This window comes from Sceloporus undulatus, chromosome 3 (assembly GCF_019175285.1).
Source record: "Sceloporus undulatus isolate JIND9_A2432 ecotype Alabama chromosome 3, SceUnd_v1.1, whole genome shotgun sequence".
NCBI lineage: Eukaryota > Metazoa > Chordata > Lepidosauria > Squamata > Phrynosomatidae > Sceloporus > Sceloporus undulatus.
This window is the reverse complement of record NC_056524.1, coordinates 238,306,863-238,317,566: the sequence shown is the minus strand read 5'-3', so window position 1 is coordinate 238,317,566 and position 10,704 is coordinate 238,306,863. Positions and strand designations below refer to the sequence as shown.

Here is a 10,704-nt window from a genome sequence, read left to right as displayed (position 1 = left end):
ATGCCCTCAAGGTGTTGCATTCAGAGCCTGTTGTTGTGGTTGTTGCGTGCCTTCAAGGTGTTCCATTCAGAGCCTGTTGTGGTTGTGTAGCTTCAAGGTGTTGCATTCAGAGCCATTGGTGGTGGTTGTATGCCTTCAGTGTTCCACTCAGAGCCTGTTGTTGTTGTTGTTGTTGTTGTTGTGTGCCTTCAACTTGTTCCGCTCATTTGTGGCTGTCGTGTGCCTTGAAGGTGCTCCATTTGGAACCTGTTGTTGCTCTTGTGTGCCTCCAAGCCGTTTCTGGCTTACTGTGACCCTAAAGTGAACCTATCATGGGGTTTACTTGGCAAGTTTCTGTAGAGGGGGTTTGCCTTGGGCATCCTTTGAGGCTGAGAGAGTGTGACTGGCCCAAGGTCACCCAGTGGGTTTCCATGGCCAAGCTGGGATTTGAACCCTGGTCACCAAAAGTCCTACTCCAGCACTCAAACCACCAAAGTGGAGCCATAGCTGCCTGGAATAACAGTGTGTCAAGGGATCTTGTAGCACCTTGGAGAGGAACTGGGCGAAAGATGGTGCAGCCTCATCTTTCGCTTCATCTGCACTGCAGGAATAATCCGTTTTGACACCGCATTAACTGCCATGGCTCAATGCTATGGGATGCTGGGAACTGTACTTTGTTTACTATGGGATGTTATGGGAGTCTGGGAACGGTAGGGGTTTTGTGTGTGTGTGTGTGTGTGTGTGTGTGTGTGTGTTGGACACTACCCAATAAAAACTAAAAACATTAATATAAATATAATCAAATGCTGTGGGAATCTGGGAACTGTAGGAAGTAGGAACATTTAGCCTTCTCTGTCAGAGAGCTTTGGTGCCCCACTGAACTAGAGATCCCATCATCTCATATCGTGGAGCCATGGCAGTTAAAGTGGTGTCGAACTGGATTATTTCAGCAGTGCGGATGCAGCCTTAGTCTTCTGTTACCTGCTTCCCCAGCAAATTCAAATAGTCACCTGAAAAAATAAAAGCTGTTTAGGTCATCTTTTGAAATCATATGTGGAGGTCATTATTATTTATTAACTAAGGCACATTGGCACTGTTCAGAATACAAGAGGATGTGGATCAGGAAATGAGAGAGATTAATAGAGAGCATTAAACAAAGAATCAGTTCCAGTCACAAAGGTTTCTGTTTAATGCCACCAGCCATCATGGTCTTTGTAGCTGAGAACATCTGGAATGCATTTCCCATTGCAGACAACACATTTAGCACCTTACTGGTCACACTCTCTCAGCCTCAAAAAAGCAATGGCAACCCCCCTCTGAACAATCCTTGTCCAGAGAACCCTACAACCAGGTTGACTAGATGTCATAACCTCAAAGGAGGACAAGGCACCACAAAATGTAGATGATTCCCCAATAAAAGCTTTTAAAAATACTTATGTAAATATAAATCCATGCTTCATAGTCATGCTCAAAATGGAAGACATTTTGGAATTTCTCTTGGACAGAAGGTTGAAATGTAGGATATGTCCAGGAAAAACGAGGATATCTGGTCACCCTGCCTACGGTAGGTTTGTTTTAGGGTCGTCGTAAGTCAGAAATGACGTGAAGGCACACAACAACAACAGTTGAATATGAGTACAACAACAAGGCTGTTTTGCTAAACAAAACAGAAACATAGACAAGACTGTGAAGGGCTTTGAAGATGAGGACTTAACAAGAGTCAGATAGGAAAACAGTTAAAGATTTATAGAAGAGCATCACATGAAAATGGCAGGTGAAAAATTTTGGCAGCAGAGTGATAGGTTCATGTGTCCTTCTGATGTTATTAGACTGCAACTCCAGTTAAGGCCTAGCTAACATAGGTAGCACTGAGGAATTGTGGGTACTGCAGTTGAAACCATCTGGAGGGCCCCCATTGCCATTTCCTGATGCAAGAGTACTCAGGTTGCATCCACAATGCAGGAATAAACCGGTTTGACACCACTTTGTAGTTTGTGGCTCTAGTGTCACAACAAGTTATCATTCCCAGAATTTCATCACATGGAGTCATGGCAGTTAAAGCAGTGTCAAACCGAATTATTTCTGCAGTGTAGATGTACCCTAAGGTTTGGCAATGGAAAATATCAGAGAAAGTAGGAGTGGTTCAGGTGAGATATGGGCAGGTGTGGCCCAGGAATTTGTCAGAAGGAATGTACATGTGATTGTCTGTTGAGGGGCAAGGAGAGGAGAATACTGTCCTTCCATGAGGATCCTTTATTTTGCAATCCAAAAGTGTTAATTCTTTATACAGAAATGTCTTTCCCCTTCCAAATGATCAAAATAACAGATGTTATTCTTGGTCATATATTTGCACATCTTTGGTACAGCAAGTAAGTCAATATCTTCTGGTCTTAGGACCTAGGGTTGTGGTGGGGACAGTGACAACTGATACTGTGTGACTGTGTGAACTTTTTTTCCCTTCTCTCAATGCAAATGAGTTGGATAAGGGCTGCTTCATAAATGGTAGGACACTCCCAAGAAGAGGAAAGAGTTCAACAGGGAAGGAGAGAACAGACAATTTTGACATACATCTTTCCTCACTGTTGCTTGGTTCTTTGCACAATATAGGAAATAGTTTCGGTCAGTTCTGTTTTCTTATGTATTGCCTGGAAATATTTCTTTATAGGACTTGTGAAAGGATCTTGTAGCACCTTTGAGACTGACTGTGCAGAAGAAGGTTGCAGCATAAGCTTTTGTAGACTAGATGAAGTCTTCCCCCTTTTGGACTTTAACATTTCTGACTTGAGGCAATCCTAAAGTGAACCTATAATGGGAATTTCTTGTCAGAGTTTGTTCAGATGACATTTGCTTTTTCCTTCCTGTGAGGCTGAGAGAGTGTAACTTGCCCAAAGTCACCCAGTAGGTTGGCCATGTGGCAATTCAGATCCAAGTGGGAATTCAAACACTCAAACCACTACACAGTGCTGGGTTTTTGGACCACCATTCCCAAAATTCCCTAAGCAGCATGGCCATTTTGATATGTTTTTCTTTATTCACTTTACTTTAAAAACATATCTACCTATATGTGGTTGGGAGAATAAGCAAGTCTCTAGTTTCTCTGTGCAGTTAATTTGTATTGTGAATATAGTACTTTATCAGGGATTTCTCATTTTAGATTTGTTGTAGGAATTGTCTAGTTTGTGGGCTGGGTCCTATTGCTGTGGTGTGCCTTCAAGTCATTCCCAAATTTTGGGGGTTTACTGGCAAATTTGTTCCAAGTGGATACACCATTGCCTTCCTCTGAGGCTGAAAGAATGTGATTTACCCAAGGACACCCAATGGGTTTCCATGGCTAAGTGAGGATTTGTACCCTGGTCTACATAGTCCTAGTCCAGCACCCAAACAGCTACACTACACTGGCTCTCATCCTATGTAATTTTTGAATTTATGCATTTGTGGGTTTAATTAATGTTAACTTAATATAAACAACATTCTAGTGAATATCTGTATTTTAGACAATGGAAAGCTATCAGACTTTTTTTTCCATTTCTTCAAAGACTTCACTGTATGAATTACAAAATGTTTGTATAGAGATGACTATCAGTTTCTCTGCTGTTGAGCTGGTTCTTTATTAGAAAGCATTTTGGATAGAATAAACTTCAGCCTTGTGAAAGTGACCTGTGCCCTTTTGAGTGAAAGTCTACATTTACTGGTAGCACAAGTTTACAGTAATTGTTCTTCTTTGCTCAAAACAGGAATTTTTCCTTGTGACGTCTTCATGGAACTATGTTCAGCAGCCCTCTTGAAGCTGTAGCCATACCACGTGACCTACCCTGATCTTTCCCAAGCAAACAACATTACGGAAGGATTTCGTAGTCAGTTTCAACATAAAATGTTATCAGTGCCAGCCAGAGGGAGGAAGGATCTGTGTCTCTGTGGCTCCACAGATATGATTGAACTATAACTTCCATCATCCTTCGCTGCAGTACGTGCAAGTTAAGGTTGATTGGAGCCGGATTTCAACTATATCTGGAGGGTCATAGTTTACCTACCTCAGTTAAAAATAGCTGGAAAGGGAAGAGCTCCCAATTCAAGCATCTGTCATCATGGAGTCAGGAGTTTAGAGATGTGAAGCTTACTTTAAGGGGGAAATAGAGAGTGCAAAATAAAGTTTCCAGCAGTGCTGCAGTGTACTTTCCAACTCTCCTCATTTGGCAGGGACAGTTCTGATTAATCTGTCATCTCAGTTTTTCAGCTGTTTTTAAAAGACCCAGTTTCCCTCCCCTTTTCCCCCTTCCCCTCTTCCCCCCCCACAGCTTACTTCAGTTACTGCAAACTGAGTCCAAAATGCAAAAATATTTGCACGCAGTTAGTCTGCTTTTGCACTCAACAAAAAGGGTTAGAAGAAAGAGGAGATAATAATAATAATATAATAATAATAAATAATAATAAATTTATTAATACCGCTTTTCCACATTGATCAAAGGCGGTGCACAAAAATACAGAGAATACAATATAAATGTTAAAAATACAATATGTACATACAGTAAAAATAGAACATAAAACAAATTACCAATTACAATTTTTAAAAAACTCATATAACCAAATCAAAGCCAGCTGAGTTGATGTTAATGATGCAAATACATATCGGGGGGGGGAACCATAAATATCAGGGCACATGGGGGAAAGCTTGGTGGAAAAAGAAGGTCTTAAGTTTCTTTTTAAAGAGATCCAGGGAGGTGGTGGGGCGGAGCTCATCAAGAGGGTGTTCCAAATTTTGGGGGCCGAGATAGAAGGGCCCTTTGCAAGGTTGACGCTATCTCGCAGTCAGAACCCTTAGCAGATTCTTCCCAGCTGACCTGAGTGTGCAGGGCAGATTGTAGGGGGGAGAGGCGGTACTCCAAGTAACCTGGGCCCAAGCCATTTAGGGCTTTATAGGAAATTACCAACACCTTGTAGCTCCCAGAAGCGAATAGGCAGCCAATGGAGATCTGCAGGATGGGTGTTATGTGGTCCGCTGGAACAACCAGCGACCAATCTCACGGCCATATCTGCACCAATTGAAGCTTCCGGGTATGGTACAAGGGTTGCCCCATGTAGAGTGCATTACAGAAATCCAATCGAGAGGTTACAGAGCATGTACCACAGTTTCAAGGTCCCCCCAGCCCAGGTAGGGTCGCAGCTGGCGTATCAGCTGAAGCTGATACAGGTGCTCTGACCGTTGCATCCACTTGGATGGCGACGAGTCCGAAGCACTCCCCAAGTTGCGAACTGAGTGCTTCAGGGGGGAATGACCCCATCAGGACAGGTGGACAAATTTTCACTACCTGGGCCCGGGGAGCCTATCACTAGTACTTCTGTTTTCTCTGGATTCAGACTGAGTTGTGTTTTCCCTCATCCACCATTACCGACTCCAAGCAGGCAGGTAGAGGAGAGATGCCATCCCTAGTCACTGCATCAGTCGGAGACACCAGTGAAGCATATTTGAGTGTCATCAGCGTATGATAACACACGCCCCGTATCTCGCGGATGATCTCCCAGCGGTTTCATGTAAATGTTAAATAGCATGGGGGCAAAATGGCTCCTTGAGGGACACCAGATGTGAGTTCCCTCCTATCGGAGCAAGAGTCCCCCAGCGCACCATCTGGAATCTACCCGAGAGGTAGGAACGGAACCACTGGAGCGCAGTGCCCCCGAAACCCAACTCCCTCAGGTGTTCCAGAAGGATACCATGGTCGATGGTATCGAAAGCCGCTGAGATGTCCAAAGCACTAACAGGGACAGACCCTCCTTCCATGCCCAGACGGAGATCATCAACTAGGCGACCATGGCAGTCTCAACTCCAAGCCCGCCCGGAAGCCAGTTTGAAATGGGTCTAGAAATCCGTTTCATCCAAGATTGCTTGAAGCTGGAAAGCACTGCTCTCTCGACACCTTCCCACAAAAAAGGCAACAACGAGACGGGTCGATAGTTATTTTTATCAGGGGGTCTAAGGAGGGTTTTTTTTAGCAGAGGTCTGACTACTGCTAATTTTAGACTCGCTATGGAAAACGTCCCTCACCAAAGATGAATTATGTAAACACTGCTTTCCTGTAGACTCAGGCAAAACCAATATGCTGTAGTTTCTGCTAACTTGTCTGTTCTCCTTTAATGGTTTTGCCATCAGGACCACACTCTGTTCTTGCTTGACCACACATTGCTGGTTTGGGGCTTGAAAAGATGGAGGGCATGGTGTAGGTGCAAAATAATACAGTGGTACTCTCGGGATACGAAATACCCAGGTTACGAAATTTCGGGATACGAAAAATCCCATTGGAAATAATTGTTCCGGGTTACGAATGCTTTTTTTCGGGTTACGAAGAAAATTTGGTGCTTTTCGGCGCTTTTTCGCACGAAACGGCGGCTTTCCCCATTAGCGCCTATGGCAATTCGGCTTACGAAGGCTTTTCGGGTTACGAAAGCGGCCGCGGAACGAATTAATTTCGTAACCCGAGGCACCACTGTACACTGGAATGCATGATAATCATAACACTACAAATTAATGACAGCCCTCATAGAAAGTGAAACTTGGCTACAGTGGTTCATGCTGTAATTCGGGGTAGGCACCTTTTTGAGCCGGGCCGGTTGCTGTCCCTCAGGCGACTGGGGGGCCAAAGCTGGGGGTGGAGCTTCGAACCCTCCGGGGCAGGCCACAGCCAGGGGTGGAGCTTCCACCCTCTGGGGCAGGGCCACATGCCGGGGGTGGGCTTCCACCCGCCGGGGCTGGGTTGTGTCTGGGGGGTGGAGCTTCCACTTCAGGGGCGGGGCGCATGCCGGGGCGGAGCTTCCACCTCCGGGGCCAGGCCTCCCCATTTTTTGCTGGCCCTGACGGGGCCCTAGGCCCCGTCAGAGACCAAGAAAAAAGGCTGGGGGGGGCTGCCAGTGCTGGAGGCCCCCAGTGACGGCACCCGGGCCTTCCAAGGCCCCGCCCATGGTAGCCCGCCTGGAGGGCCCCAGAGACGGCAGCGGGCCCCGCAGAGGCCCCCTGCCGCCCTGGGAGCCTCCTGCAGGGCGCCCAGAGATGGGCAGCGGGCCCTGCAAGGCCCCCTGCCGCCCTGGGAGCCCTCCTGCAGGGCCCCAGGGATGGGCAGAGGGCCCTGCAGAGGCCCCCTGCCGCCCTGGGAGCCCGCCTAGGGTCCCAGAGACATCAGCGGGCCTCCCAGGCCCCCTGCCACCCTGGGACCCTCCTGGAGGGCCCAGAGATGGTAGCGGGCCCCCTAAGAGGCCCGCCGCCGTTGCCGCTGGTGCCGCGGCGGCCGCTCTGGGCGCCGCCATTTTGGTGGCAAAATGGCGGCGCCCAAGCCCCAGAGCCGCTATGGGCCGCCATTTTGCCCCCCAAACTGCGCGGCCCAGAGCGGCGAAAAGCCACGACGGGCGGCTGCCGCGGCGGGCGGCAGCGGCAGGAGCAGCTGGGGGCGGCGGCCAGCCTTCGCGGCCGCATCCGGCCCGCGTCCAGAGGTTGCCGACCCTGCGGTAATTGTTCTATTGAGACACCATACTTGTTTAAAAAACCAGCTGTTTTACAAATAAAGCAATTTATTTAAACTAGATTTTTTAAAAAAAAATATCAAAGCAGATTTCAAACCTATTAAATTAATTAGTAAAGCAGTAGCCTAAGTTCAAAAATATTATTCTGAATACATATTATACAATGCCTGATTGTATTCTATGAATAAATTAACATCAGTTTAAAGGTGGGAGATAACTAGATTTCGCGCTGTGTTAGATAGAGTTACAATTCAAACTGAAAGCACAGGTTCACAGTTGGGGGTACACGTATCAACATTGAACAGGAGGCTTAGGTTCTGTGGTGGCTAAAGTGATTTTGCAGGCGATTAAAGTTTGTGTGCCAGCTAGGCCTTTTCCTCGAAAGATGGGTCTGGCCAGAGAGTAAATGCCTTAATTACTCTGCCATCTAGACTACTTACTGCAACACATCTCTACGTGGGCTGCCGTTGAAGAGGTTCAGAAACATACAGCTGGTTGCAAGGAGCTGCAGCCAGACTGTTAACTGGGCAGATTACAGAGACTATACACGGCCTTGTTAAAACAGCTTCACACTGGCTCCATCCGTTTGTTCTTTCTGTTAGGCACAGGGTTAAGACTGACATCCAATTATGGCATGCTTCCACTGTGCAATGGGTGGAATGGCTTCATTGTGGTTCTGTGGTTTTTGTGGTTTTCAATTTTTTAAAAGACTAAAGATGCAAATTACAATACGTCTAGGTTCACCCATAAACATATTCTATGCGTAATTATGGTTTTAATATTCTCATTCACCACTCTTAATAATGCTTAAATACTGTAACTAGTTTGTAGTTTCTCTGAGGCTATGAGTCCTACAGTTTTTCTGGTGTGCTGTTTTCTCTTGTGACTCATGTTCTTTTCTTTCATTGGACATTTGTTTTCAACCAGAAAGAAAACAACAAAAACATAATGTGTGATGTGTACCCAATTGTTCCAATCAAGAAAGGATCAACAGTTGAAATGTATTCAAGAGCAGTATACACTGATCGTAATCAAGGTGCAGTTTACGTGTAAGGTATTTTCCTCAGAATAATAACAAAGAAAAACTAAAAAAAAAAAAAAAATCAACTGGCCAGTACTAATATGTGCGAAATCTCTCAAGAACTCGGCTAGCAGGGAGAAAGCTCTTGAAATACTTCATTCTTGGCATTGAAGAATGTAAAGTGAAGATTTACTCCCCACTTTGGATCCACAAATCCAACCCAACCACCCTGCTGTGACTTGGGAAACAATTAGCCCTTGAGCTGATATAGTTATTTTTCCTTCCATTGGGGAAGAGGTGAAGAAGTGCAAGAGAAGGCAAAGTAAGCAAAAAACCACTGTTGGAAAGATATATCTTATAGCTTATCTTTAGAACCTTGTCTATGCTTGTGGCAGAGCATAAAAAACAAGACCAAAGATCATGCTTTCCTATCCTAGAGAAGCAAAATTTCTAGATATTTTGAAGCCCTAGACAAAAAGAACATAAATACCTGTGCAGAATTGTCCATACCATGGTTAAACACTGCACGGTGAAGAAACCTGACAACAAGAAATGAACTCATCACTATGTGGTGTTGGAAGAGCTTTCTGTGGATATCAAGAACTGACAAGAGACAAATCCAAAAACAGAAAATCAGAAAACTGAACAGAAAACTGTCACTAGAATCCTAAACTAAGGCTGTGGTTGGGGACATATCATGAGACAACAGATACAATATTATTCAGTAATGTTTAGGCAGAAGGGAACAGGAAGACCATATCTATTCTGCATCAATTGTGAAAAAGAATTGAAAGAGAATTATTATGCAAATATACTACAGATATGGGGCATATTTTTGTGAGGGACCAGCTGTCCTCACATCCTTGTGTAGGTAGATGATGTCAGTGTTCATCAGGTCCTGACGGAAGTGTCAGACTGCGTTTGTTTCATTTGTTTTGAACTTGACACTCAGGCAGAGACTGGCTTTCACTTCTATCATTTACATGCAGAGAAGGAAAAGAAGGAATGAACAAGAGGAAGAACAAGGAAGGAGTCTCTTCCTTGGAGGTCTTTAAACAGAGGCTGGATGCCATCTGTCAGGGATTTTTGTTTGGATTTTCCTGCATGGCAGGGGGGTTGGACTGGATGGCCCTAGTGGTCTCTTCGCAACTCTATGATTCTATGATTCAAGGGAACCTAGGCTGCATAGAGAAGATGGTGACATGCTAACGAGAACAGAAAGAAGGCGGACTGTTCAATACCTTTGCCTCAGTCCTCACCAAAGGAAAACAGTGCTATGTGATGAGAAGATGATGAAAACAGGATAAATCATGCAGTAAGGGGAATAAGCCCTGATAGGTAAAGAGGTAGTAAATGAAGACCTACCTGACTGAAATGAATTCATGTTTCCGCGGCTTGATGAGCTGCATCCAAGAACAACAAAGGAACTTGCAGATGTAATCTCACACAACTCAATTATTTTTGAGAATTCTCAGAGAACAGGGGGGGGGGGCAGCAGATTGAAGAAAGATGTTGTTTTTATCTTCAAAAGTGGGTGGGGGGAGAGGACCAAAGCAACTACTGTGACCAGTCATTTTCTTGTTGATACCAGGAAGATTCTGAAGACATAATTAAACAATCAGTCTAGTGTGTATTAGAAAGGATGCTGGGGCATAGTATTAAGAGGCCAACATGCAGTTTTCAAAACAAGTATGAAAACTAAATCTTCTCCCCTTTTGATAGAACAACAAGCTTGGTAAATTGGGGAAGTCTGTGAATGTAGTATATCTTGATTTCAGTAAGGGTTTTGGGCAAGTCCCCCTGATACTCTTGGCAGGCAAGCTGGTGAAGTGTGGCCTAGATAGGGTTACAATTGGTGGATCTGTAAAGGGAGGATAATCAAATCAGAGATTACCATAAAGGCCCCCTCTTCCTCCTGGAGAGAAGTGACCAGTGGAGTGCCTCACGATTCTATTCTGGGCCTGTATTGATAGACATCTTATAAATGACTTAGATGAGAGAATAGAAGGCATGCTATCAATTTGCAGGTGAAACCAATGTGGGGGGAAGTGAATACCCTAAAGGACAGGACTGGAATTACCAGATAGATTGGAGAACTGTTCTGCAAAATAACAAAATGAATTCCCGCAGGGATAAATTGTAATAGGCACATCTAGGGCAGAAGAATCAAATGTACCATCTCCATGGTTGGGCTCACA

General features: G+C 45.0%; 1 protein-coding gene across 1 annotated transcript in view; it reads left to right on the top strand.

Moving 5' to 3' along the window:
- Nucleotides 1-10,704, top strand: part of PLSCR1 (phospholipid scramblase 1) — a 40,271-nt gene that overhangs the window by 569 nt on the left and 28,998 nt on the right. The gene's annotated exons all lie outside the window — the stretch shown is intronic.